Source organism: Schistocerca cancellata, chromosome 5, assembly GCF_023864275.1.
Source record: "Schistocerca cancellata isolate TAMUIC-IGC-003103 chromosome 5, iqSchCanc2.1, whole genome shotgun sequence".
Taxonomy (NCBI): Eukaryota; Metazoa; Arthropoda; class Insecta; order Orthoptera; family Acrididae; genus Schistocerca; species Schistocerca cancellata.
In genome coordinates, this window is record NC_064630.1 from 438,824,921 (window position 1) to 438,849,766 (window position 24,846).

A 24,846-nucleotide genomic window follows, 5' to 3' on the forward strand; every position below is an offset into this window, starting at 1 on the left:
TGTCTGTAACGGAGTTGCGTCCCAAGCAGAGAGCTGTCATTGAGTTTCTTTTGGCGAAAAACCAGAGCGTTGCAGAGATTCGTAGGTGACTGCAGAATCTCTGTGGAGAGCTGGCAGCGAACTAAAGCACGGTAAGTCGTTGGGCGAGGCGTCTGTCGTCATTGCGACAAGATCGTGCAAACCTGTCCGACCTCCCGCGCGCTGGACAGCGGCACACGGCTATGACCCTGCGATATTCGAACGTGAGCATACTCTCATTCGAGGTGATCGACGATCACACTCAAACACCTCGCTGTTCAACTGGACGAGAGTAGTGCTGACATACTCGTGCACCAATTGCAGTACACAAAGGTGTATGCCCGCTGGGTTCCTCGCCGGATAACATGAGACCATAAAGACCAACGAATGGTCCAAACAGCGAGGTCATCAGTCCCCATAATCTAAGATGGCAGACATCAAGGTGGGAACAACACACACAGCACAGTCTAGTAAAGGATAAGGGATGACGTGCAAACAAAGAGGAAAAAGGGGCTTCAAGGCATCAGAATGGAGGAAAGAGCAAGGTGGGGCTTGGGTGGGTACAGGGAGAGCAGCGGTGCCCCAGAAGTGTAATGCATGGTGGGGCACCAGCACTTCTAGCAGCCCTCTCCGACACCCAAATCATGACATTATCACGATACAAGGGGGACAATACAAGGGGAAGAAGACACAAGAAAAGGAGAAATAAAACTGCATAACAGACCAGTCAAAATGTAGGGAAATGGCGGGGGAAATCTTTCCAGTGTGGAGGCAAGGTCAAGGCCTCCGTAACTAACTGAGGAACTTAAATTTCAAAGGCAACTTCAAGGACTTAAATCTGAGAGAACAAATCACTTTCCCGAAGAAAACCGAGGACGGATGCAAACATGCGATGGTAGTCTGCTAACACTCGAGACAAGGAAGGTGGGATGGCATATTTACTGTTAAGGGATAAAAGGCAGAGGCAGTCCAGCAAAATATGGATCACCATGAGGGGAGCCCCGCAACTACATGTGGTTGGGGGTGGGGGAGAGGGAGGTGGCTTATCGGCTCATTACAGAGTAAAAAACTATGGGTCAGCCTAGTATGGCCCATATGTAAAAGGTAGAGGATCGTAGGTTCCCACTGGGAAGGCATAGCGAAAAACACAAAATGCAAAAAAAAATTGTTAGACAGGGGGTAGCCTCTCCAGAATTGGTCCATGACTGAGCAAAAGGGGGTTGATGAAAAGCCACAAACCCATCCCCAGAGGGGACAAAGAGGACAGGGGGTAGGTGGCCTCCCCTGCAACCAGACAGTCAGCAAGGTATTTATTTGGGATACCTACGTGGTCAGGAACCCAAAACGAAGAAGCAGCATCACAAAGATCGTCGGTGCAAGAGACCAAGGGGTGGCGGGAAGAACTCTGAACGATAGCCTGAAGGTCACTCATTGAGTCTGTACATAACAAAACTTGAGAAGTGAACACTGTTTAATGAAGCAGAAGGCCTCATAGATAGTCATAAATTGCACAGTAAACACCTCACGTATGGCAGGCAAGAGATGGTGTTCCTTGTCAACACATGATGTGAAGGTATATCCCACATGATTGGCGGATTTAGAGCCATTGGTGTGAAAAACAATGGCATCCTGAAACTAAGAGCATTCAGAACAAACAACGGAAGACCTCTGGAGCGACAGGGACTTTCAGACCCTGGAAGAGATCCATCCGAATCCAGAGCCAAAGAACTAACCAATGGGGGATAGTCGGGAGAGAATGTGGATAAGATGACGAATAGGGAAGATGGAAGTCATGGTGAAGAGAAGAGAGATGAAGCCCAACCAGTAAACCCACACGAGGGCAGGCAGTGGGTAGGCGATGGCCCAAAGCTGCGAAAAGAGAAGAATAGGAGGGATGAGCAGGGCTAGAGCAGATAGCACAGGAAACCAGAAGGTGAGATTGCCGAATCGAAAGGCGACAGATCCCAGTGCCAAGACAATCGAAAGGGCTAGTGTGAAAGGAACTGGTGCATGGGTTATTCTGCTTGATGTCATCCCTCATGGTGCAACAATCAACTACGAAATGTATTGCGCTAACATCAGAAACTGAAGAAACGACTCCGTCCTCACAAAAATGCAAAACGAACCTGTCCTCTTGCATGACAACCCAAGGCGTCACACAAGTCTGTGCACCCGAAAGGCGCTCACAAAATTTCATTGAACTGTTCTTCCTCATCTACCCTACAGCCAGATCCCGCACCTTCAAATTCCATCTGTTTGGCCCAATTAAGTATGCACTCCGCAGGAAATAGCAAGTGGATGGTGGGAAGGTTACTGTTGCAGCAAGACGTTTGCCCCGATGTCGATCGGTAGAGTGAAAGCATGCAGATACTTCCAGCAAGGTGGTGGAAGGGCATCGCACTGAGCAGAGATTATGTTAAAAAATAGGTTTCGTAAACAAGATAGTGCGGAATAATATGGTGTGTTGCAATCTGATTTCAGAAAAAAATGTATTGCATTAGTAATTGAACGTCACTCGTATTACTGTATGGGAAACTGCCTGGCATCCTTTTTTCATGTAGAATTTCTGTTAACGGGGACAAATTTCTGTAAGCATTCAGTCGCAGTGGCCTGCTAGTTTGAAGGCGGGGCCTTTTACATAATCGCCCAGGAAGACATTGTAAACAAAATGTTACGTGGAAATCTTCATATTTCATGCAATGCACGGTGATAATTTCGTCTTGTTGAAATATAGGCGAAAGAATATGCTGAAGTAAGTCTGCCTTACGACTGCTCAGACGTGGTACGTACCTATTCTATTAACAGCTATTTTTAATTGCATAGATTGATGATGTTACAATAATACACTTCTGGAAATTGAAATAAGAACACCGTGAATTCATTGTCCCAGGAAGGGGAAACTTTATTGACACATTCCTGGGGTCAGATACATCACATGATCACACTGACAGAACCACAGGCACATAGACACAGGCAACAGAGCATGCACAATGTCGGCACTAGTACAGTGTATATCCACCTTTCGCAGCAATGCAGGCTGCTATTCTCCCATGGAGACGATCGTAGAGATGCTGGATGTAGTCCTGTGGAACGGCTTGCCATGCCATTTCCACCTGGCGCCTCAGTTGGACCAGCGTTCGTGCTGGACGTGCAGACTGCGTGAGACGACGCTTCATCCAGTCCCAAACATGCTCAATGGGGGACAGATCCGGAGATCTTGCTGGCCAGGGTAGTTGACTTACACCTTCTAGAGCACGTTGGGTGGCACGGGATACATGCGGACGTGCATTGTCCTGTTGGAACAGCAAGTTGCCTTGCCGGTCTAGGAATGGTAGAACGATGGGTTCGATGACGGTTTGGATGTACCGTGCACTATTCAGTGTCCCCTCGACGATCACCAGCGGTGTACGGCCAGTGTAGGAGATCGCTCCCCACACCATGATGCCGGGTGTTGGCCCTGTGTGCCTCGGTCGTATGCAGTCCTGATTGTGGCGCTCACCTGCACGGCGCCAAACACGCATACGACCATCATTGGCACCAAGGCAGAAGCGACTCTCATCGCTGAAGACGACACGTCTCCATTCGTCCCTCCATTCACGCCTGTTGCGACACCACTGGATGCGGGCTGCACGATGTTGGGGCGTGAGCGGAAGACGTCCTAACGGTGTGCAGGACCGTAGCCCAGCTTCATGGAGACGGTTGCGAATGGTCCTCGCCGATACCCCAGGAGCAACAGTGTCCCTAATTTGCTGGGAAGTGGCGGTGCGGTCCCCTACGGCACTGCGTAGGATCCTACGGTCTTGGCGTGCATCCGTGCGTCTCTGCGGTCCGGTCCCAGGTCGACGGGCACGTGCACCTTCCGCCGACCACTGGCGACAACATCGATGTACTGTGGAGACCTCACGCCCCACGTGTTGAGCAATTCGGCGGTACGTCCACCCGGCGTCCCGCATGCCCACTATACGCCCTCGCTCAAAGTCCGTCAACTGCACATACGGTTCACGTCCACGCTGTCGCGGCATGCTACCAGTGTTAAAGACTGCGATGGAACTCCGTATGCCACGGCAAACTGGCTGACACTGACGGCGGCGGTGCACAAATGCTGCGCAGCTAGCGTCATTCGACGGCCAACACCGCGGTTCCTGGTGTGTCCGCTGTGCCGTGCGTGTGATCATTGCTTGTACAGCCCTCTCGCAGTGTCCGGAGCAAGTATGGTGGGTCTGACACACCGGTGTCAATGTGTTCTTTTTTCCATTTCCAGGAGTGTATATTCGTTTATAGTGCCATAATCCCCTACATTCCGCCAATACCGCGTTCCAGATCGTATGCAGGGTGAGCTAATGCGTATTTTGACGTACTGTTATACGGAGGTAAATGTCTTTTTTTTCCCCTACACTAATATGATCAAGAAGTTTAGAGCCATTGCCTGTGTTGTACGGCTACTGAAGTCCAAACCATTGATCGTGCATTATATTCGAGTGTTTTATTGAATGACCATTGGTAAAGGTGCCTTGTATTATCATCCAATCTTGAAACATATTCGAAATAGAATCTTTCAAGACAAGAATGTGTCTCTCTTCTTGTCATTTCTCTGTCTCTTTTGGGGGAAAAAGATCTCGCATCGCGAAGTTAGTTGAATCTTCTCAGAAACAAAAATTCCTGGATGTGATAGTAAGTAATGAATTTTATTGTATTGAGGCGTATGACATCGTGAGTGAACTAATCGATGTACGGTACTGTTAGTGATAAGACTGCGGTATTTTCCGTAGTCGTTCATTGCCCAATACACGCACTGCGTCTCAGACGTGTGGGATAAGGCTAGCACGCAAACTAAGGACGTGAGGTAGCAAACGAATGGATAGTCTAAACATAGCATACGGCTGTATACTGTGCTTCTTCTCCGGGTGAGATCGTCAAAAGTTTTCTCATTTGATTCCCCACAGAAATAAAATTAAGACTCAAAATATTTTGGGAAACGGAACATTGAATTAGCTCCCTTAATGGACACATGAGTTCTGTAATTACTTGTAAGCAGCAGTACTACAGCCAATGTGATCAGTAAAAGCACAGAACAACACAGCTCTTGTGGTAGAAAAGAGACTGACGTACAGCATTGCAGGCCCTGAGACCGCAAGGCTGTTCAGCTGAGTGTTTGGAATAATTCTTCGCGTATATTCGCACCATTATTCCGCGATGTTTCGTGTGTATCTGTTAAAAGTCTATGGAGTGATTAGGGTCCAGCGGTGTGTTGGCGACATCAGCCACGGAGACTGTTTATGTTTACAGTGAGGACGCGATATAGAAACGGAAATCTTTTACCACAGCTATATATCTCACTAGCTTAGCGTCCAATGCTTCGCTCGCGTAGACTGCATGGCCTGCAGAGATTTTTGTTTTCTTTTGTTTTTGCATTTATTTAATCGAATATTTATGTTGTTCACAAATTGCAACATCATCTAAGCTTTTCACATTAGTCAAGGCCATATAAGCATGGTCTTTTCCGAATGTACTTCTGACCAAAAAGCGATTCTGGTAGCCGGGGTCGAAAGTGTTTGCTAATCATTTCTTTTGCCTTCTTGAGGAGATATTTCCATAGCAACTTTCATCCCCTAATAAATATTTATTTACATCTAACCGAAAAGTGAAGCACAAATTTTTATAAATTTAGATTTAATTTTTTTAATGTAACGAAATTGTTTGTTAAAAATTGTCATCCTCTTCTGCACTCCCCTAGGGATTGAATTTCCAGAAACACTGAAACACGTATTTTTTAAATTTCTAACCTACGATTCAAATACCAATTTTCATAGTTGTAGCCTTAAAATCCTTTAGTAATTGTTTATTTTCGAAAAAAACTTTCACCCGCTATTTTACTCTCTTAGTGGTTGAATTTCCAAAACTACTGAAACACGTGTTTTTTTTTTATTTTCTGTCTCGGAAACCAAATACCAGTTTTCGTAGTATTATTTTCAAAATTCTCATAACAACGAAATATTTTCAAAAAGCCTTTCATCCCCCGTTTCAGCCAATTACGAGTGGCATTTCGGACAATCCCTTCTTAAACGATACCTGCAGTATGAGATCGACACCATCTCTAAACTTCAAGTTTCTACCCTTAGCGGTTTGGGCTGGGCGATGATGAGTCAGTCAGGACAATGACTTTTGTACACTGAAGCGCCAAAGAAACTGGTATAAGCTTCAATACAGAAAAATGTAAACACGTAGAATACAGGCAGCTGTCGGCAACGCGTATATAAGGCAACAAACGTCCGGCGCAATTGTTAGATCGGTTACTGCTGCTACAGTGGTGCAGCAGTGTGTTTGAACGTGCTGTTATAGACGGCGGACTAGCGATGGGGCACAGCATCTCCGATGTAGCGGTGGAATGGGGATTTTCCCGTACGACCATTTCACGAGCGTACCGTGAATATCAGGAATCCGATAAAACACCAAATCTCCGAAATCGCTACCGCCGGAAAAAGATCCTGCAAGAACGGGACCAACAACGACTGACGAAAGTGCAATCCTTCCGCAACTTGCTGCAGAATTCAATGCTGGGCCGTCAACGAGTGTCAGCGTGCGAACCATTCAACGAAACATCATCGATATGGGCTTTCCAACCCGAAGGCCTACTCATGTTCCCTTGATGACTGCACGACACAAAGCTTTACGGCTCGCCTGGGCCCATCTGTACCGACATTGAACTGTTGATGACTGAAAACGTGTTGCCTGGTCGGACGAGTCTCGTTTCAAATTGTATCGAGCGGATGGACGTGTACAGGTATGGAGACAACCTCATGAATCCATGGACCCTGCCTGTCAGGAGGGGACTGTTCAAGCTGGTGAGGGCTCTGTAATGGTGTGGGGCATGTGCAGCTGGAGTGATACTGGACCCCTGAAACGTCTAGATACAACTCAGACAGGTGACACGTACGTAAGCATCCTGTCTGATCACATGCATCCATTAATGTCCATTGTGCATTCCGACAGACTTGGGAAATTCCAGCAGGACACGTAAAGCATTGCTGCAGAGTGGCTCCAGGATACTCTTCCGAGTTTAAAGACTTCCATTGGCCACCAAACTCCCCAGACATGAACGTTATGGAGCGTGAAACTTCCTGGTAGATTAAAACTGTGTGCCGGACCGAGACTCAAACTCGGGACCTTTGCCTTTCGCGGGCAAGTGCTCTACCAACTGAGCTACCCAAGCACTACTCACGCCCCGTCCTCACAGCTTTACTTCTGCCAGTACCTCGTTTCTGACCTCCAAACTTTACAGAAGCTCTCCTGCGAACCTTGCAGAACTAGTACTCCTGAAAGAAAGGATATTGCGGAGACATGGCTTAACCACAGCCTGGGGGATGTTTCCAGAATGAGATTTTCACTCTGCAGCGGAGTGTGCGCTGATACGAAACTTCCTGGTAGATTAAAACTGTGTGCCGGACCGAGACTCGAACTCTGGACCTTTGCCATGTCTCTGCAATACCCTTTCTTTCAGGAGTGCTAGTTCTGCAAGGTTCGGAGGAGAGCTTCTGTAAAGTTTGGTAGGTCGGAGACGAGGTACTGGCAGAAGTAAAGCTGTGAGGACGGGGCGTGAGTCGTGCTTGGGTAGCTCAGTTGGTAGAGCACTTGCCCGCGAAAGGCAAAGGTCCCGGGTTCGAGTCTCGGTCCGGCACACGGTTTTAATCTACCAGGAAGTTTCATATCAGCTCACTCTCCGCTGCAGTGTGAAAATCTCATTCAGGATTATGGAGCGTATCTGGGATGCCTTGGAACGTGCTGTTCAGGAGAGATCTCCACCCACTCGTACTCTTCCGGATATATGAACAGCCCTGCAGGATTCATGCTGTCAGTTCCCTCTAGCACTACATCAGACATTAGTTGAGTCCATGCCACGTCGTGTTACGTCACTTCTGCGTGCTTGCGGGTGCGCTACACGATATTAGGCAGATGTACGAGTTTCTTTGGCTCTTCAGTGTAACAGAGATTTACTGACACAGTTATGAATTCAGCTCCAACAGCTGTGGAGCCTGGTGGTTGAACGAGTGTGAGTCTGCTAATCGAAAGTTATTGAATCGAAGCAGTGGTGATATTTACTATAGCTGATCATTATTTATGTTTCTAGTAATGTTTTGTGTACTGAGATAATATCCCGACTAGGACACTGCATTAAACTGTAGTCTCATATATAAATATTTCAGAAAAATGATTGTGGGTTGTAGACCGTGTCACGTCGTAAAATGACGAACGACCATTTTTTGACATTGCTAACCTTCAGGTGGCAGAAGAATTTTATGGAACCTGACCCCCGTCGCGAAAGCCTATGGCCCTTTCATGAGTGGTTACAAAAGCCAAATTTCACGTCGGAGGCGGGAAACTCAGTGCTTAATAAAGTATTGTGATCTGGATGTAGGTAATGGTTGCTAGTGTATGTACTTTCGCTGTACTCTATCTATGATATCTCGCTGAAGCACTAACGCCCTGTTGACATTAGTGTTATTAGAGGCGGCTCCAAGTGCTCAGTTGTGCACGTTCGGGATCAGGAAATCATTCGCAGCCTCGTCAGAAGAAAAAATCTTAGAATTCATCTGATATGACTTAGAGAAACCACAGTAATCCTAAATGACCGTACAAGGATTTGAACCCCGCCTCCATCATATCTTTCTAAACAGTAGTCATTTGCATCGAACTCTGAGACACATCGCCTGTTTTCTCCAACTCTACATCTTCGTGGAAACACCGGAAAACGCAGTACACATTAGAAATCGATCTCCTAGTCCTACTCCTGCGTATCTTTTGTTTCATATTAGTTGGTGTGCTGAGATGAGGACGATTTACTTGATTGCAATTCTGCGTTGTTTTCACGCGTACCGAATCATCCCTGCTGGTTACGAGTTCATCGAACTCTCCTGTGTCGTCACGCACAGCTGTTAATTGCTCCGCCTCGTGAACGGTATTGCGGTAGGTCGTTCTGTGACGTATCTCTCTACTGTTTCTCGCCCGACCCCTGTTGACAAGTGTCGGCTTGCCGGCCGAGTTCCACTGCCGGCGCCGTATGGCGTGTTGTGAGCGTTACATTGCATCGCTCTGCTCGCCTGGCTGCGCCCTCCATTACTTTGCGTACGCAGCCTACCTAGCGGCTGAAACTTTTCTCTATCGGGCCTATATTGTCTTCCCGCGCGGCGACGACCCTCCACCCACGCGGGCCTTAGTTTTCCTGTTCATTGAATTCTTGTGTTCGCGGGCCATAATTTCTCCCGCGATCACTTGGTCCACCCCGACCGTGACCTCTCCCCCGCCCCCGCACTATGGCGTTGACTCGGTACCGATCGTCGTGATCGTCCCTGTTATCATCGTCTACATTCCGATAATTCCTATTAGAATTATTCGGTCGATTGTCACGGTTATTTCTCCAGTGGTCTTCGTCCTCAATGCGCTCTAGGAAGACCGTGAAATTGCGATGGTTGCTTCCTACGTATCTTTTCGAGTCTTCTGGGAGCTTCTTCCAGAGCCCCCAGATAATTTCGGAGTCGGATCTGCGACCCCTTAAATGTATCAATTTCTTGTACCACGACTCACAGAAGTCTTTCATAGACATTCTGCCCCTGTTGTCATACATTTTAGCCATTATAAACTCACGCCACAAGCAATCCTGCTTCTGTGTGGACCACTATTCGTGGATTAATCGCTGTTTGAATTCATCAAAAGACATACGTTCAGTTTCTAGATTGAGACTCCATCTTTTGGCGTCTCCTGTCATAGCGCTAATTACCAAATTTATTTTCTCCTGGTTACTCAGATTTCCGGGGAAAACTCTTTCACAATTTTTCAGAAAGTCTAATGGATGCCATCCATTATATTTCTTGGAAGGATCGAATTTTTCCTCCCCTTCCAGTAACTTATGATACTCTACTTCAGTTACCACATTACGAGGTGTCACCTGTATTTTCTTTTCCAGCTCATTAATATGACCGAGAATATTGGAAGTGTTGCTATTACACTTTTGTTTACAATTGTCTACTTTCTCTGCTAACAGCTTTTCAGACTTCCAAACAGTTTCTCTCAAATTTGAGACTTCTGTTTGGCATTCGATATGTATTTCAGATTTAATTTCTTCAAACCGCTCGGTTATAGTCCCATTAATGAGGGGTTTTACATTCTCTTCAATCTGTTCAATTTCGGAGTCGAATCTTTCCTAAATTCCCTTGACCTGACTTTCTACAGTTGTTACTCTATCCTCGACCCCTTGCAATCTGGTTTTCATTCCTTTACCTTCGCCTATAACTATATTTAATACTTCGCCCATATCATCAGTTCTTTTAATGATGTATTCTCCCTGTTTACTAATTTGGTTACTCTGTTCCTTAATTTGTTGATTTTGTGCTCTAATTTGTGTACCGATTTTCTTTTCTAGGTTACTATTTTGTTGAATTAATGGTCTCAGTAAGTCGTGAATGTCCAATACATTACTATTTTCAATTTTGGCTTTCCCAGTTACATAGCCCGATTCTTCTATAGTTTCCTCGTCTACTCTTTCTTTCTTAATGGGTGATGGACTCCACATATCACAGATGTCATCATCCCTTTCTTTGTCTCCGGCTATGTTTTGTTGTTGCTTTGTATGTTTGTCTGTCTGACTGTCCATTTCGGCCTGCTCAATTACATTCCCTGTCATTGTTACTGAGGTAATCGTACTTCTATATCCATGATTTTATTAAATATAGCTAACAGTTTACTTTTAAATGGTCCCGTAATTGACTCACATCTCCCAAACTGCTACAAAGTCGTGTCTCTGGACCTTTGTTCTAGACTTTAGCCGCTTCAAAAGTCCTGTCACGTGGCGACATGTGCAAAGTTACTTTCGCGTTTTCGTCAATACGGTATCAGAATGTTTAAGTTCTACCACTGTAAAGACGGAAGATCCGCGATTCGGAATGTTAGAACTATGTAGTAAGTAGCGGCAGGAACACCACCACAAAATTACGCAGCACTAACACTCCAAACCATCGACTCTCGGAGACAGATTTTAACCGTGTTCAACCTAAAGGTAAAGTATCGAACTATTTTTCTCCGAATCATACAGTTTGTGGGTAAAGCAGTGAGAATAATTACTTTTGGAAACCTTTTATCAGACAAAGCCTGTTATAACAATAAACTGTTTCGCTTAATAAAACGGTCGCCAGCCCAAATCGGGCACAGTGTCTACACATAAAGATGAAGTCAAATTTCGACACTGAATAAATAACTACTTTCACTTACTACGAAATTTAAACACAACCACTTAATTTCCATTTACTATGGTCACTTGACAGTAAGTACTATTAATCCCACGTTCTGTTACTTATGGAATTTATCACTATACTTCAGTAATTATTTAAAGAAGACACTCATATGTTTCAACAAGGATACAAAAAATATTAAACTTATAGCTATCATTCATATGGCCAAAACTATTATTTAACACGACTAAATTTCATTTCTTTAGGACTGTTATTTGTTAACGTTTTACTAACACCAATATTTGTCTAGGTTTCATTGACATGGAGTAGCAACACGAACAATTACTGTTAAGATTGTTGCAGTTAAACAATTGTGTTACTTTACTTTCAGAAATGCTATTGAAAACTTATCCTCATGGTCACGCAAAGCGGTGGCCCTTAAACTGATACGTGCAAACTCTAGTATTTAAAGATGATTTTGAGAATTTACTACCAAAACAGTACTATTGCCAGTAATTTACTATTATTCAAGCTTCAGTAAACATCAGGATACTCGGAATAAATTCGTTTGGGTAAGGACCCTACTGAGGTAAAGGAAATAGGAAAATTACGGTTAAACACAAAGGTACATTTAACACTTATATTCCACTGATTGAAGATGGATGTTTCACACTGTGATACACTTCTAAATAAAGTACTTTGTCTGTTACTGATGTCGAAGGTGGCGTGAGGCGGTGCTGCGTAGTAACATTGTGCAGGTACGGCTCTTGATGTACATAGCTCTGTCTTCCTCTTGGTGGCGACGATAAAATTGCAAATTTCTGAGCTATTAATTTATTGCCGTACTGCACCAATCGTGTAGAACACGTCCGAGGCCAAAGCCCAGTCTTGCAGGTAAATGCGGGGCCTCTAGTGCTTGACCAACGTAATGCGTGTTCACTACTAGCAGTGCAGGTACCGACTGTGTGTGCCACTTGCGCGCAAATTCTCACTCGCGCACCCCACCATCTTTTCCATTCCACCACAGAACGGAGTTCCGTTCTACCTATGATCCCTACACCTTTTCAATTTATACTTCTGCTTACAAAAACCGTAAGTATGAACCATCTACAATTGCATGACAGCATATACATACAAAATTGACATAATTAATTACAGTTGTACTTGAAATATTACATAATTATTTACAAAATATGTTTTAATACATTTATTCCACCTACGTCAAAGAGGTTATTTTAAACAGATAAACTACACTTAACAAAAGATTACTCTCGTTATAGTATTTGCTTAATTTTTCAAAATTATTACGGAACAAAAAATTTTAAAATATACAGATTAATGGCAGTATTATATTTACAATAGCATTACAAGTTATCTACAAAAATTGGAAGATTACTAATGCAAGGCTGAAGCTGAAGATAATCCAGTGCATTCACAAAAAATAATGATGCTCGATGCAAACAACGAAAAATGTTCATTCACAGATGAAATTAGTCAGATCTTATCACTAGAAATCCATTGTATTCACAACTATTTTTTTGTTTGGAAAATGGAAAGTAAGTCCCTGGGTTTTAAGGCCAGTTTCAGTGAATAGAGAAACATTTTCACATAGTGAACGTCGAAACAAAGTACAACTTCTTGGACTCTGACAGCACACTGAAGATTTCAATGAAGCAAAACAGGTAACATATTGGCGAAAGGTTTACAGAAAGCCTTAAGAAAACTGATTCCTTTCAGCACAAGTTAAGAAAAAGCAAAGAACAGAATAAACGTGGTGAATGACTTACGACGTGCATGGAATGAGACCAAACCGAATATAAAGGGAATGATATAAACAAACAGCAAAAACCATACCATTGACACATTATTTCTTGGTTTAATAAAATATCTACCTATCTATGGAAATTATATTTGGCTGAACGTTACATAAATTGATTTATTTTTAGTCATATTAAAAATAAGATCCTTAATAAACCAAACAATTTATTATTTCCTAAATTTTTGTTAAGTGCTAAACTTTGTTGACATCTGATGTCCCTATATGGTGAGAAATTCAGAAAGCTAGGGAACCACTGCTCTACAAAGAATACCAGGCGATTACCTTGACTCGTTATGTAATTAATACAGTAAAAATTCTCATTCTCTTCAAAGATCAGAAAGAGAAAGCAAATTTCCCCCTCGCAATACTCCGTACGACGAGAGAAGATCTATGCCAGCTTTGAACCGCGAAGTGGAAACTGCTGCCGCAACACTGACTAAGCCGTAGCTGCCTATCAGTGCGGCAACACAGACGTTACCATAGAAACGAAAACAAAACCGCATTACATCGTTGATCGCGACAGAAGAGCGTAGCAGCCGTATCAAGTCCATTTCAACTGTCTTTGCCGTACGAATTATAGTGGAAGTCTGCCCCAACGTACCGGGTGGTTATAACTATAGTGCAGCTGCTCACAGAGGTCTAGTGTGGGCAGTAATTATCGTATGGCACCGAAACTTCGTGGATATTTTAATGCGTTAACGCTGGACCTAGTTACGCTGCAATATTAGTTCCAGTTTTGGCCACCAGGTACAAATTTGACGTTGTACTGCATCTCGAGACGTCTCCGTTCTAATGTGCAACAAATAGTGTAAATGGCGGTTAATAGTAACATCAACTTTACGCCGTTCTTACTTGTTTGATCTTTCTACCCACCTCCAACTCCTAATGGATTGCATATGGAAACATTTCTATACGTCTTTCTTGCATTCACAGCGCCAGATTTGCACCTAGTGGCCAAAGCTGGAATTAATTTTTTTTTCAGTGTAAATCGGTTGTACATTAACGCATTAGATTCCTACCAACTTTCACTACCATGTGTTAATTATAGCCCAAACTGGACCGCTCTGAAGAACTTCACATTAATTATAAGCACCTGGTCACCTGGTATATTTTAGACGCGCATGTGAGTTCCACCTATGTGTCAGAAGCAGAATCGAGACATGAATTAAACTAAAAAAATTAATTTTAGAAATGTCCTGTAGTGAAATTTTAAATACTGATGGCCGTTATATGCTTTCTGTTCGTGGCTTTAAATTAGTTGCCTTATCCACTGGTAATGTTTAATTTCTTAAGATGATCTAAGAGTATCAGCTTCTTCGCCAGGGTACTAGTGAAGGACTTTACTTAAAACGTGTGCGTTGAGACTTTTATTTTAAGCAGGAACAAATACGGGCGAGTGCTAGATAAATACACTAAACAACAAAATTAGAAGATTGCTTTTTCGAAACCGCATAATTGCCTCCCACTGCGACGGACAAGTTTGAAATTTAGCTCATAGGTGCCTACAATCTTCCTCTTTAATGGTGTAAAAGCGTGGTAGACAAACCGCATTCAAGGGGTGTCCAAGGGGTTGCGCAACACTCAGGCGTTACAGCCCGCACCAGGCTGATTCGATTTTGACATTTGTGAATGTACATTTCTAACGGTTTCAACAAAGGTGTGTGAGCGGACCGAAGGTGTTGCCGGCCTGACATTTCTTAGGAGACCCTTCGCTGTTTCATTCACGCACATGTAACTGATTACTTTTAACGTCCCTTCATCCACCTGTCCTAATACCCCTTCGAGTATGACCAGATTCCAGCACTCGTCTTCTACGCTAAATTATTTAAATTTGGACAAAGTAAAGAAGGCATAGCTGAATTAGTGTTTACTTAGCTTTTTGATGTTGTTGAAGTTTCGGACGATGTCTCCCAGCTGCTGCTGCTACTGCTGCTGCTGCTGTTGTTTGTTGTGCAAGTTTATAAAAATAGGTTCTGGTAAGAGGTTTGACGTTTGTCATTAAATAAAAAGTCTTGACCATGATGTCATTTTCCACCGGATGTTTTTTTTTCCAAATTCTGATACTCTTTCACTATTGGTTACAAAATTCACATGTATTAGTGACCCTCAAAGCATGTGAATTTCCTACCATCTCTGACAACCAAGTATGTCGTCTGCCTCGCGACGTCATAAACCTCATAAAACCTCCAGGTTCAGGCTCGAGTTGTTATTCTGTAGTTTGTTTGGAAGCTTGTGACACGGGTTAATGCGGTTAAAAAATCTAGAAAAATATGAAACTTACAAGTTGAGAATAATACTAACAGTAGCTATTGGTTATTATTTACGACAATATGATGTTTGTATTGAGTTGATGGTGGTATACTTGACTCCGGCGTGTTTTCCAATCTGTTTGTCAAATAGGTGTTTGCAGTTTTGTGTTTGTCTACAAACAGGTTACATCTGTTTTGTATTTCAAATCAGGATTTACAAATAATAAAAGTGATTTTGGTGTGAATAGTTTTGTGAATCAATGATGCTTTGTAATTCAAAATTACGACGAAATTTTCATATTTCAAACTCAAATATTTTTTGTTTGGGATAGAACCGACAAAACTAGGTAGCATTTCAGTGTCTCTGTCTTAATTAATTATTTAACAATATTGCACAATTTGTAATTTTCGTCTTTTGGTTCGTTATTGAAATTAACATTTTCTATTATGTTAGTGCTCACGCATGCCACCTATACTCGATGAGTGTAAACAGCAGTAAAACCGTAATTATGGTTCAGGGTGGTAACACAATGCCGAATATCACACTACATGGCACTACTCTGCAAGTCGTAGATAACTTCTTCTATCTTGGATCTACTATAGAATCAAACATGTCTCTTGACAAGGAAATTGATGCTCGCATTGGAAGAGCTGCGACAGCTTTCGGAAAAATCTCTAAACGCGTTTGGAAAAACAACAAACACTCTTTGACCACCAAAATTCTTGTATATCAAACTTTCGTCCTCAGCATCCTTTTGTATGCATCGGATACATGGACTACCTATGCCAAACAAGAACGTCGCCTTCATGCTTTCCACATGCGGTACCTGAGATCCATCCTCGGAGTAACGTGGAAGGACCGAGTGACCAACGAAGCAGTGCTATCTAAAATTAACTGCAACAGTATTTCAGCTATCTTGAAGCAGAGACGACTCCGTTGGCTGGGACACGTCCACCGTATGGATCCTGACAGATTACCACGTGAGGTGATGCTTGGAGAGATCTCTATAGCCAAAAGACCTGTAGGACGTCCTGTATTGAGGTTCAAGGACTCCTGTAAACGAGATATGGAGAGCTTTGGAATCGACACAAACAGATGGGAGGCACGGGCTAGCATGAGACCAGAGTGGCGTGATGTTGTATCATCTGGAATGTCGAAGCATGATGAAGGCTTGTTAGACAGATTAAGGCAGAAAAAGCTTCGCAATGCTACCACTGCTCCTGCCTCAGCAGCCAGATACACTTGTGACAATTGCGGCAAGAGATGCCGTGCTGCCATTGGCTTGACAAGTCATATGAAAAAATGCAACCCATAAACACACAGACACTGCAACAATCATCTACCAAGATGTCGTAGCCAATATATATATATTGCTCAGAGGCTTGTTTACATGTAATATGTCCGTTCTAGAAATTTATGTTTTCTTGATAACTGTGTGTTTGCTAATTTGGTTGTAAGTCTACAATGAAGATACTTTTCGATTGGCTGTAAAAATCATATTTCTTGTCTCTAGAAATTATAGGGTATCTACATATGTTATCTGTCGAAATGTTATGTGAACAGTTTGAACAGATTGTAAAGATGAACTAAAAAGTTTTACTGAATCTGCCGATACCATCTCCATAACGTTACACACTCTCGCGTGATCCGCCACAGGAGTGCGGTAAACAGGAAAGTTGAAAAAGCGTAAGTACTCTTGCTGCTTCAGCTCGTGTTAATATTTTGTCGAATGGTTTTGAACTGTCCTTAGTGGTTCCATCATGTACACGAGGGCAAAACCTGCGGTCGCGCTGCATTCCAAAGGGGTGCCATCACTTTCGATGGGGATGCAAAAAAAATGGTTCAAATGGCTCTGAGCACTATGGTACTTAACATCTGTGGTCATCAGTCCCCTAGAACTTAGAACTACTCAAACCTAACTAAGTTAAGGACATCACGCACATCCATGCCGAGGCAGGATTCGAACATGCGACCGCAGCGGTCACGCGGTTCCAGACTGAAGCGCCTAGAACCGCACGGCCACGATGGGGATGCAACAATACAATGACCTTAGAGAAGAGTTGAAACATCCAGGGGTGTCGTCAGTGTCAAAAGTTGTCAAGATTATCTTCCTGTTGCTCATCGCTCGGCGAGCTGTCATTTTCGACCGCAAAGTGTGTGGGAATGAACGCTACGGGGAAAGGAGTGGTTTCATTGACGTCCTTTATGCCACCCCCTGAGGCCATTCCGTGTCATTGCTGGGCGGTGGTGTGTCTGGAATGTTTTCCTCGGTCGCCCACTGGAAAACCGCGCGATGTCAATTCTGGGCGTCGCGTCTCTATCGCAGAGATGCCAAAGCAAGGAATGGAAGCCCGGTTGGCCGTGCGGTCTAACGCACGACTTTCCGGGCGGGAAGGAGCTCCTGATCCCCGGCACGAATCCGCCCGGCGGATTTGTGTCGACATCCAGTGAACTGCCCTGTCTGCGGATGGTTTTTAGGCGGTTTTCCATCTGCCTCGGCGAATGCGGGCTGGTTCCCCTTATTCCGCCTCAGTTACACTATGTCGGCGATTGCTGCGCAAACAAGTTCTCCACGTACGCGTACACCACCATTACTCAACCACGCAAACATAGGGGTTACACTCGTCTGGTGTGAGACGTTCCCTGGGGTCCACCGGTGGCCGAATCGCACAATAACCCCGGGTTCGATGAGAGCGGCGGAGGGGTGAAGTGGACTGCGGTAGTCGTCGTGGGGTTGTGGACCACTGCGGTTGCGGCGGGGACGGAGCCTCTCCGTCGTTTCTACGTCCCCGGTTAACATACAATACAATACAATACAATACTACAATACAATACAAGGAATGAAATGTGGGTGAGAAAGGGTGTGACGACCTTCTCATCGTATGATACGTCCACTGTTGCATTGGGCAGAGTTGCGGTGAAATTTGGTGCCAATGTGACGTCATTAACCCACCTTAGGGTGCACATGAACTTCCGAGCTGTGGCCTTTTTCTCCCATGCGTCGCCACCTTGGTTTTCGACTTGTAGTCGAGCCTGAAGATGACGTCGCAGGGCGCCAAGCTTTTGCACCGTCACAGAGGAGGGCTACAGGCACCTTCCAGCCAAATTTGAAACTTACGCGTCGCAGTGTGATGCGACTCCGGAGTTTCGAAAAAGTGATACTTTAGTTTTGTTGCGCAGTTTACATATGAACCGAAACTTACAAATGTGGAACTTCTTCTTCTTCTTTCGATTTCGGCCATCTTTGGACCACGTTCAACAATTCACTTGCCCGGCTTTTTGATTTTTTTTCTCTCTTCCCAATATTTCCTCATCATTTTCGAGTGGTTCCTCCTCCGCTCTTCCGACCATTTCCTGTTATTATTCTTTAGTTTCGTTTCTTCTGGAAAACACTTAATTTCGTTCACTATTTGTCTAAACTTTTCCCTGTCCCTGATTGACTCACGGGTGACATTAAAATAGGCCAAATCCTTTTTCACCATCTGTATCCATTTATTGTTGGTTTTTTCGTTCCTGTTACTATGTTCAAACACTTTTCTTGTTAGTCTGTTTCCATCCATCCTCGACAGGTGACCATAAAACGTTAGTCTGCGTTTACGCATTGCCTCACTCACTTTCTCAATAGTTTTGTATATTTCCTTATTACTCTTTAGCTTGTACTCTTCTCCAATCTTTCTCGGTCCTAATATTTTTCTCAAAATTTTCCTTTCTTTCTTTTCCATGTTTTCTATTTCCCCCTTTTTGTTAAGAGTTAGGCACTACGATGCATACAGGCATTCTGGTCTAATGACAGTTTTATAATGTCTTAATTTAGCTTGAATCGAAATGTTTTTTTTGTTATATATGTCTTTGGTTTTTTGAAAAGCAAATTCCATTTTCCTTGCTCTCGCCTGGTTTGCACTCTTGTCTAAACCATTCACTTGAATTATTTCACCTAAATACTTAAATTTTTCTACTCTCTTAATATTGCCGTATTTAGTAATAAGATTTTTCTTGTTATTTCTATGATTAGACATATACACGGTTTTTTCAAATGAAATCTGCAGTCCAGCTCTGGCCGAAACTTCTTGTAGTTTCTCCAAGTAGTTCTGAGCTATTTCTTCGTTTTCTGTAATTATTGCCAGATCGTCTGCAAAAGCTAAACAGTCCACTTCTATTTTTTCTTTTTTTGTTCCAATTCTGATGTCATTCTTGGTGCCTTTGAGTTCTTCTTTCCATATTCTCAATATCTTTTCCAGTACGCAGTTGAAGAGGATTGGGGATAAACCATCACCTTGTCTAACACCTGTTTTAATTTCGAACTTCCTTGAAATTTCACCCATAAATTTAACTTTGGCCTTACTGTTTGTTAGCGTCTGTTTGATAATTTGAATTGTTTTCTTATCGACCCCAAATTCTTCCAATACTTTCAGTAATGTTTCTCTGTCTACCGAGTCGTATGCTTTTTTGAAATCTACAAATACTATTGCAAATCTCTGGCCTCTTGAGATTCTGTAACGAATTAGTGTTTTCAGGTTAAATATTTGTTCAACACAGGATCTACCTTGTCTAAAACCTGCTTGATATTCACCTATTTTTTTATCCAGAACTGGCTCCACGATTTGAAGTAATTTCCTTGACAAAATTTTGTATCCTACTGGTAGTAGCGAGATCCCTCTATAATTATTAACATTCATCTTATCCCCCTTTTTGTGTAGTGGGTGTATCAGGGCACACTGCCAGTCTTCAGGAATTCTTTCTTCGTCCCAGATCTTCTTAAACATATGTTCCAAAACTTGTGGGAGGTTGGTATCCATTATTTTTAGGATTTCTGGTACTATGGAGTCTTCACCTGGGGCTTTATTGTTTTTTAGACTGTGTATTATGTGTTTTATTTCTTCAGCGTCTGGAGGTTTTGACTCGGTATTAGTATTTCGGTGGTTTTCAAAACTCATTTTATCTTTGGGTGGTTCACAATTTAGTAGATTCTCGAAATATTTTGCTAATATTTCACAATTAGTCTTGTTTGTCAAACCTAGCTTGTTCTCTTCATCTTTAAAACATAAATTTGGGGATTGGTATTTGGTTAGCTGTTTTCTAATAGTTTTGTAGAAATCTCTAGAATTATTTCTTTTAAAGTCTTCCTCAATCTGTTCTAGGTTATCCTGAAATTGTCTTCTTTTTTTATTACGGAAAAGCTTAGCTGTTTCTCTTCTCTGGATTTTAAAATTGTCAAGATCTTGAGGATCTTTTGTGGAGTTCCATTTCTGCCACAATTTCTGTCTCTTCTCTAGGTTCTCATCACATTCATTGTCCCACCATGGATGTCTTCTTACTCTTTTCACGAGACAATTTTCTTTTGCTATTTCAACTATTTCGTTTTTGATCTCCTCCCATCCCGCTTCCTTATTTATTGTGGATATTCCATCGCTATCTTTGTGCAATGCTCTTTGAAACCGTTGTTTAATTTCTTCATTTTTTAAAGTTTCTGTGTTATATTTTGGAATTTTGTAAAAGGTTTTCTTCTCTTTTCGAAATGAGAGTGGTCTGAATTTAATCGTAGTCAAATAGTGGTCTGAATCAACATCAAGGCTTTTCAGCACTTTAGTGTTTTGAATTTCTTCTTGACAATGAAGTGAGATAGCCACATGGTCAATTTGGAATTCTCCGAGAAGTGGATTTGGTGATCTCCATGTTTTAGTTTTTCGGCTCAGCTTTTTGAAATGTGTTGTCATTATTTTCAAGTTGAAATGCCTACATACCTCTATAAGCCTTTCTCCATTTTTTTGAAGTTCTTTTGTGACCTGGGAAGAGGCCTACTGTTCCATGGTATTTTTTCTCCCTTCCTATTTGTGCGTTAAAATCGCCTACTAACATTTTTATGTTCTTCTTTGAGCATCTATCCAGTTCCATTTCAAGTATCTCCCAAAATTCTTCAACTTTCTCCGGGTTATTTTTGTTGTCCTGGTTTATGGGTGCATGGCAGTTGATTATAGAGTATCCTTTGTTTTTACATTTAATCTCAAGAATGGATAGTCTCTCAGAACTCGAGTAGAAGTTAGTAACTAATCTAAAATTGAGTGATGTACCAGAAATGCTGTTCCCAGGTATGGCATTTGTTTCATTAATATTTTACCTGGTTTTCCTTTAAATAAACGATAGTTTTCAAAATCTAAAGCAGTTTCATCTAAAAACCTTGTTTCTTGCAATGCACATATTAAAATTTCTTTCTGGTTCAGCTTTTCAATCAATAACTTCATAGTTACACCATATCAAGTAGTTCAGGTCCTGAATATTACCATTATGATTTTGATAAGAGAGGATACAAGGTAGAGAACGAAAATCACCGGAAGCATCTAAGGTAATTGTACATAAAGCTGGGAAAAGACTTCTGACCATGAGTGTGCTGAGGGTTTCAGCTGGGAATGTCCTTAACAAAGGTTCTGCTCGTTACGGCATAACACAGTACGGTCTGCACGCCGCATAGATGTAACTAAAAGGCTTGCTAGTAACTGCGATATGCTGGATGCGTCTGACTGCATCAAGTCTCCATTGAGCACATCAGCGGAGCGGAAGACTGAAAAAACTGCACACAATGTATCCGACTACGCAAGCAACAGTTGCGTGTCTAGTGTCGTAACTTTAAAGGTCGGACCCGGAAATGTCACGTCCTGCTTCCTTCAGCGTTCTCGGTTCAGCTGAATTATTAGTAGATAGTGCAACTTCATTTCTTCGGTCTATCTGGTCGTATCCACAGAGTAGTCATGCAGATTTTAGGAACGGCGTCGTCAAAACACCGACAGCTGTTGTGACGAATCGTCATTCAAAATGTTCAAATGTGTGTCAAATCTTATGGGCCTCAATTGCTAAGGTCATCAGTCCCAAAGCTTACACACTACTTAACCTAAATTACCCTAAGGACAAACACACACACCCATGTCCGAGGGAGGACTCGAACCTCCGCCGGGACCAGCCGCTCAGTCCATGATTGCAGCGCGTAAGACCGCTCTGCTAATCCCGTGCGGCAATCGTCACTCACAGACAGCTAGTTTCGGTCAGTTGGCTATTATCAAATGAGCTACGTATGCATAAAGTCTACAAGGGACATTACGTGAAAATATAGTTATAGTGAACTTTTATTTATCATGTATATTATTTCTCAAAAAAATGGTTCAAATGGCTCTGAGCACTATGGGACTTAACATCTATGGTCATCAGTCGGCTAGAACTCAGAACTACTTAAACCTAACTAACCTAAGGACATCACACACATCCATGCCCGAGGCAGGATCCGAACCTGCGACCGTAGCGGTCGCGCGGTTCCAGACTGAAGCGCCTACAACCGCTCGGCCACACCGGCCGGCCAGGTGACTAGTTTCCAGGCACCCACCGTACAGTGGTACCGCTCTTTTCACCATGTCAAGTGTCACTAAACGTCCACTACGGAAATGTGTGGTCGATGAGAAGCTGTTCGACCATCGTACTCCATTCTTTTTAAGTGCCTACGCACAGTAATTGCGATAGCTGGACTGCTAGTAGCACTCTGGAACTCACAAGTGATTCTTTACATCGATTTCATGCGTTTTTCTCTACAGTCAACCTCCGCAGTGCTCGAGGGTCTCAGTCTATCCGTAGTTGATGTCTGCCTGGTCTTGTTTTAGGTGTGGTTGTTCCTTCGCGTCACCACTTCGCAGCCACATCACCAACAGTCGACTTCGGAAGCTTTAGAAGGGTCGAAATGTTTCTTACGGATTTTTTACTGACAAGGGAAACTCCCCATCGCAACCCCCTCAGATTTAATCTTCGTTGATCCATTATGGACCGTGGGACAACGGCTGGCATGAACTTCTCGATGCAATGATTTACCAACAGCCGTATGTATTGTAGAAATTTATTTTATTTTATGAACTTCTATGTGCTACCAGTTTCGGCATTACATTCATGCCATCTTCAGGCCCCACATGTCATAGTCTGTATTGCCTGGCCACCAAGAGCTGTTGCGTGACGGTTTGTCGAGCATAAAACGTAGTGTGTTGATGTCTTCTTGAAACTCTATTATATACCACACCGTTTTGTATTTTAGATTTGATTCACAGATCCAGTTATATGGCTCCTTCCGTGTACAGCGATTTTACGATTTTACGACTATGACGTGTGGGGCCTGAAGATGGCATCAATGTAATGCCGAAACTGGTAGCACATATAAGTTCATAAAATAAAATAAATTTCTAAAATACATACGGCTGTTGGTAAATCATTGCATCAAGAAAAACCCCTCAGATTTATTGGTAAAATGGTCCAAAGGATAGCCAGTCAAAAGCTGAGCACAGCTCAAGCATGAAAACAGGAAGAAGGTGTACTGAAATGTGAAAAAAGAAGCAAAATAGAAACAATGAACAGTCCAAGCTCAAGATGTGCAACATGGAGTGACTCGCAAGCACCACGGCGTCGTGGTCGTGTAGTCGCGCTGTTGGACTGCAAAGTGGGATGTCCGAGTTCAAATTTATCTCGCGCCTTTCTTTTTTTTTCACAAATTTATGAACAGTTCGTCCAGTCAGGACGTGTCTGTTCTCCTTCTGTAGTGTTGGCAATTGTCATATTATACATTGGTTACAGAAATTGAGCCGGCCGGAGTGGCCGTGCGGTTCTAGGCGCTACAGTCTGGAACCGAGCGACCGCTACGGTCGCAGGTTCGAATCCTGCCTCGGGCATGGATGTGTGTGATGTCCTTAGGTTAGTTAGGTTTAATTAGTTCTAAGTTCTAGGCGACTGATGACCTCAGAAGTTAAGTCGCATAGTGCTCAGAGCCATTTGAACCATTTTACAGAAATTGAGTCATGTGTGGTACGGATAAATTACCATGGTAATTAAACAGGGCGAATAGTGAGAACAGGCGAGATGCCTCATAGATCTCTCACAGAAATGAAAACTACAAATAAACGGTTGTGAACTATGTTACAAGGAAGAATTTAAGAGTGAAAACCTGCGAAACGGAACGCAAGAGGCATGACATGTGGTACTTATGTAGAACAAATAAAAGATACGTACGTCTGGAGGTTCCTTCGTTACGCGTCGCTGTTGCAAACGGACATTACACCACGAATTTGAATAGAGCGAACAGATACGTCAATGACGGAACGGACAGTTCATAATTTTGTGAAAAAAAGTGAGGCATCGGAGAGATTTCAACCCAGATCCCCTCATTCGCTGTCCAACTCTATCACCGTATGACCACGGCACCAAAGACATTTACCAAATGGGTCAAATGGCTCTGAGCACTATGGGACTTAACATCTATGGTCATCAGTCCCCTAGAACTTAGAACTACTTGAACCTAACTAACCTAAGGACATCACACAACACCAGGTCATCACGAGGCAGAGAAAATCCCTGACCCCGCCGGGAATCGAACCCGGGAACCCGGGCGTGACATTTACCATCGCACGATGTTGCACATATTGAATTTGGATCGTTCACTGCTTCTTTTTTCACAGTTCAGTACACCTTCCTGTTTTCATGCTTGATCTGCGCTCAGTTTTTGACGGGCTAGCCAGTGGGCTA